Source organism: Humulus lupulus, chromosome 1, assembly GCF_963169125.1.
Source record: "Humulus lupulus chromosome 1, drHumLupu1.1, whole genome shotgun sequence".
NCBI classification, from domain to species: Eukaryota; Viridiplantae; Streptophyta; class Magnoliopsida; order Rosales; family Cannabaceae; genus Humulus; species Humulus lupulus.
In genome coordinates, this window is record NC_084793.1 from 82,138,353 (window position 1) to 82,144,352 (window position 6,000).

Consider the following 6,000-nt stretch of genomic DNA (forward strand, 5'->3'; position numbering starts at 1 on the left):
CAACTCAAGTTAAATCTATTCTATAAAATAAAGACAACTTATAATCACATAAATGAAAAGGTCTAAGAGAAAGGTAACCTCGGTTACTACATATTGTAATAACAAAAAAAATATTGTAATTTGATAAATACATTAATAACAAAAACAATTAATTAATAATTCATAAAAATAATATAAAAATACTTAAAATAATATAATATTAAAATATATATTTATATGATATTGAAAAAGTAATAAAATAATTTAAAAAACGTAAACTAATATTTTAGAGAATCTAGATATTGAGAAAATATTTATATATTGTTATATGGTTTTTTTAAAGAGAATATATATTAGGTATATGTGATTATATATATAAAACAAAGAGAAAATGTTATATATATATATATATAACATGAATTGTATTATAGAAATCTACAACATGAATAGTACTTTGAACTAAAAATTGTGTATTTTACAACATCATGGAGGTGTGAATTTAAGGTTTTAAGTTGTATTTTTTTATTTTTAGCTATTATACAACTTCTGATGTGAGTGTTCTAAGTTAAAGTTATATGTAACTAACTAATGATATTTGAATTTCAAATATATATAATTAAAGAAAGCTTGGTAATATTGGTAAAATTTGAGTTTATGATAATTAAAGTATGTACGATTTCAAATTACATGATACTAAATAAATATAATTGGAAACATATGGTACAAAGTCTATAATTAGATAAAATATTTATCCTTATTTTTTTTTTTTGTACATGTGCACTAGCATATGGCATAGTGCTCGATGAATAATTTGTGTACATGTAGTGTTAATTATTAAAAAATTTAAAATAATTATATAGGAAAGTTGAATAAAATTTATTTTTTTTCAATTAATTTTTGTTTATTTTAGTTATATATATTTTTTGTATACTTAGTTATATATTTTGTATATTTTTAGTTTATTTTGGGTTGATGTCTAGTTGAGTTCGGAAATAATATGTGTTTTCTGATAGCTTTTTCTAAGCTCATTTTTATTTATTTTTAAGTTTATTTTGGGTATATATTTAGTTGTTATGAAGTATATTTTGAGTTTATTTTTGACACGTTTTAGTATGTAGTCGGTTGATGTCTAGTTATTTAGTTGTCATTGAAGACACCATATTTTTAAAAATTTAAAGTCGTATTTTTTCAAGGAAAAAAATTAGGGACCACAAAAAAGTAAAATAATAAAAAAAAAAGTGTATTTATGAAGAAAATAAACTAGAAATAGTCTTGTGATACTATATCTCTCCTACCAAAGGAGATGCCCTATATTTGAATATTCCCTTTCCAAAGTCAAAAGGAAAAAAAGAAGAGAAATGATGAAATAAAGTAAATTAGTTAAAAGTATGTTATAAAACAATTTTAAAAAATGATTATTAATGAAAATAAAATGTGCATTTTGTATTGTTGACTAGGTTTTTCGCTAACAACTAATTAAAATAAAGCTCAAAGAAATAAAGGAAAAGACACACTGATTTACATGGTTCAGTTTATTAATTAACCCTAGTCCACGAGTCACTTGTATTAGAAAGAGAGAAGGTTGGAGGTTTCAGGTAGCATTTTGACAATGCTCTGAATACAAAAAGTCTGAGATCCTTTACAATGTCTTCCCTAGCCCTATTTATAGATGTTGAGGACAATTAATTCTCCAATGATGGGTAATTACAATTATCCTCCCTTAATGGAGGTTTAAATGAAAAATAAATGATACATTCTACAAGTTGATATGCTGGTGGGCCCAGGCGTATCTTAGTGAGCCCAATTATGAGGTTTCAGTCTGTTGACCCTCAAATTAGCCAACGACACGGAGTCAAGAATACGACAGGATATAGAATGATGCTTGAAAAGATAATCTAATGGAAAAGGAAAAAACACCAAGGAATTATAGTGGTTCAGCCCCGGTGATTGGTAATGACCTACGTCCACTTAGTGATATTGTTATTATTGAATCTTAAAGTCATGATCAAAGAACTAGGGTTCTTGAGTTTCACAAACATTAGATGTAATACAATAAGATGGTAACAACTCACTTTAGCTCCTTTTCTCTCAATCTTAAGCAAAAAAGCTATTGAAAAAAAAGTTCCTTCCTTGAGCTATTTCATGCATATTTATAGGCTCAAGGAGGTTTACACATGCTAACGTGTCCTACTTTCCTTAATAATTGCGTATCAAGGATAATTATGAAGAAATATTCAAATGTAGTTAATATTGGATTACAACTTAAGAAGAAAATAAATCGGGCTTCATGCCAGCCTGGTCGTATAAAAAATTAACACTGACGATGAGGCGCGCTTCTGGTCGATAGTCGAACAGCACCTTTGCCCTTTAATTCCGCCACGTGTCAATCCATGTGTAAATAATATTTGCCACATCATCAAAAACCATTTTTGGGTAAACATTTGCCCCCCAAGTTTACATATTGCGACCAGAAATAAGTAAACTTAGGAAACCGACTCTTCGAATACCCCACAAAATCTATCAGAACCGCCCATGCCTTCTCGAAAAACATGACCAATCATGTCTAATCAGGTCCTTTCAGTTTCCCAAGAATGTGTTCGACGGCTATCACTGTAACGCCCCAACTCCAAGGACCGCTACAGTGCACATTGTAAACAGTGCTAAACTCGCTAATCGAGTCATTTGGCCATAAACGTGTAACTAAGTGTGATTAGCGGTTTAGGGATTAAAAACTTTGATTAAGTTATAACGTCTCACTAGAACGTTTACTGTATACATTGGGATCCCGAAAATATAATTTTAGAGTCTACTACAAAAGAATATTTACAACAGGCCGTTCTAAGCGGCAAAACAGGGTTCAACCCTAGTACCACTTTCAAACCTCGCCCAAGTATTGGTCGAGCAGCTGCATATGTACACGTCATCACCTAAGCTCTCCAACTCAAGGATGGTCCAGCTTCCTTTTTCCTTTACCTGCACCACAAAGCACCCGTGAGCCGAAGCCCAGCAAGAAAACTCATATGCTCATAAACAGTCATATCATGATATCAATTCATATCTGGCATGCCTAGCAATCATAGGTCTATTCAGCATGCAAATGAATTCAAACAGATGCTGGGGTATCCAGGATAAGAAAACCTGGCCTTCTGATTGGAGGACTATCAAGTCAATCCTAATCAGATGAGTGTCGTAACACTAGAGGTTCTGATAAACCATGCTGAGTGACCGACAAGCGAATCACTAACTCAAGTGGAAGGGTGGCTGTTGGGTAAGCCTCTAACCTTCGATAGGTTCTGGTAAACCATACTGAGTGACTGGCAAGCACGTCACTAATTCAAATGGAAGGCTGGCTGTTGGGTAAGCCTTTAGCCTTCAACAGGTCCTGGTAAACCATACTGAGTGACCAACAAGCAAGTCACTGGGGCCTCAGTGCCCAAGCCATGCATATGATGATCAAAATGATCATGCAGAGCCCGTAGCTCTGATCAGATGAGTGAATATCACTTTGAGGTCCTGGTAAACCATACTGAGTGACTGACAACCAAGTCACTAGGGCCCAGAGCCCATTTCCTGCAATGGCTCTACATGACTAGCCTTTGGCTAGATAAATGCTTGTTTATATTCATCGAACTTGAGGTCGGTCCTGCATTAATGCTTTTGGAGTCATTCAATGCAGAGGGTCGATTAGGTCTAATTGACATAACTTGCACTACTCACTAGGGTTGTCATGACTAGTGAGACAGCACAATGTGGCCAGTGCCCAGTACCACTGCCGAACCTGACTAATAAGTCACAGCTTCACAGTTGATACTAGCACCTTTGCCAAACCTGACTAATAAGTCAGTGCCATGCACAAGTAAGCAATGCTATCAATATGTATCATATGCCAATTATCCAAGAATAGGGCACACATCATGCTTACTAAACAGTTGCTAGCATAATTATAATCATGCACAAACACAGAGACTCAAGCTCTGACCAATCTCATATTCATCATTCATGGCATGCCCTAATCACATGTTTCTCATGCATCACATTTAACCAACCAGCATGCCTCAATAATAATCATACGCAAATGGGCAAGATTGCCAAGCATTCATTATGCTATCAATGTTTACATTTAAACATCCAACATGCATCAAACATAACCATGCATATCACATATGGGGTGCAGTTTTCTTACCTTGGGTCCAAGCACAGGTTACCAACAAATGAGCCACAAGAACGATCCCGACTCCAAGCCTCTAGTGATAACCTAGTCACAACCATAATATAAAACCTCATCAAAATGAGTAATTAAATACTTCCAAACCCAACCCAAGCCTCCGGGACGTCGAATCCCACTCAACTAGGTAGTAGGATCGATCTTAGGCCCTTAGAGTTAAGTTCCCATCACAAAAACCACCATTTAGTATTTTTTTTCCCTTAAGGGCCGCGGCCCTACATGGACCATTCCGCGACCCGCCCCCCTGGCAGAGCCTCCTCCACCTTCTTCAAGCTAGGGCCGCGGCGCCCAAGAACAGGGTCGCGGCCCAACCTCGCACCAGCCACTTTTCTTCGTTTTTTCCATTTTAAAACCTTCCAAAAACCCATCCAAACATTCCCAAATCATTAAATCAAAGTTCCCAAACTTCTAAATGGTCTAAAACCACCAAAACCTGAAGCTCAAACAAACTAAAAACTCAACGATTCACAAAATCCAATTCAAGCTTAAAAACTTTTAAAAACTTAAAACTTAAACTTGAATTACCTCCGATTGAGTTGTTTCCAACTAAATTCTCCGGTTAATAAGCTTCTAATTCTCCTTAGGATTGCTATGCCTCGATCCTTGCTTGATTCCGAGTCCTAGAACTCAAGATACCTTCGAAAATGCGATCGGGAAACAAAAAAGGAACTTTTAGGGAGAGAGAACGTACAGAACGTTCTTTTTATTTTCTTAAAAGGTTACTTCAAGCTTAAGTAGCTTCCAATAAAACCTAACACTCGGGGTTCCGAAAACACCCCCGGGGACATTATAGTCAAAACATCCAGAATTTCCCCCTGATCTTACTAACTCCCAATTTATCACCAAATATTAACTCCCATTACCCAATAACCCGGTAATGCTCTAAATACCCCTTGACTTACTCCAAGTCAAGCTTAAATCCTGTTGTGACTTTCCCACTAGCTTACCTCCTAGGTTCGTCTTGTGCTGGGTAACCCTGGCATAACCAAATAATAACAAAGCACCACACCCATTTCACATATATGCCAAAATTGCCCGAAATGGCCAAAATATGAAAATCACCCAATTAATCACAAATGGGTTCACATCCATATTTAATACACCTAAACATGCATATTATCATTAAATAGCATAATAAATCAATTATGGCCCTCCCGGCCTCCTAATCAAGGTCCTAAACCTTATTAGGAAATTTGGGGCATTACAATCACGCTTCCCCACTCCTTGAAAAATCACCTTTAATGATTATCTTGGTAACCACTCCTTGGCTAGTATAAATGACCCTTCAGAATCATTTTTCACATTTTACATACCTTTGCCTTCTTGAAGAACATTGAAGAACTTGTGTTCCAGAGCTCAGAAATTCTCAAACATCTACACGCAGACGTTCAAAAGCTTTCACCTTCGGGCTTCACTCTTTACCTGAGTAAGTTTTACAAACTTTCTTGTTTTTTCAGTTACCATATTAAACTGCTTCATGCTTGCCTTCATCTCTGAACACTTTTGTGTTCTTGGCTAAAAATGTATGGGGAATGTTTGCATGTTGACAGATGATTAATAGGGTAGTGAAATATCATTTCGTAGGAATTAGGAGCCAGTTTGGTAGTCGAGATTGTAAATTTAGGGCGTAAAATCAAAGTAAAAATTCAATTTTATAGCTAGGTGAAAACTGGGTTTTTCCTGCCCCTTTAGAGTCGAAAAAGCTTTTTCCCAAAATCTTTTTACTTCCGCTTTTCAATCTGCTAGTATAAAACTTAGCGTTTCTGTTAGAATGCTGCTGGTCGTGTACACGAGCA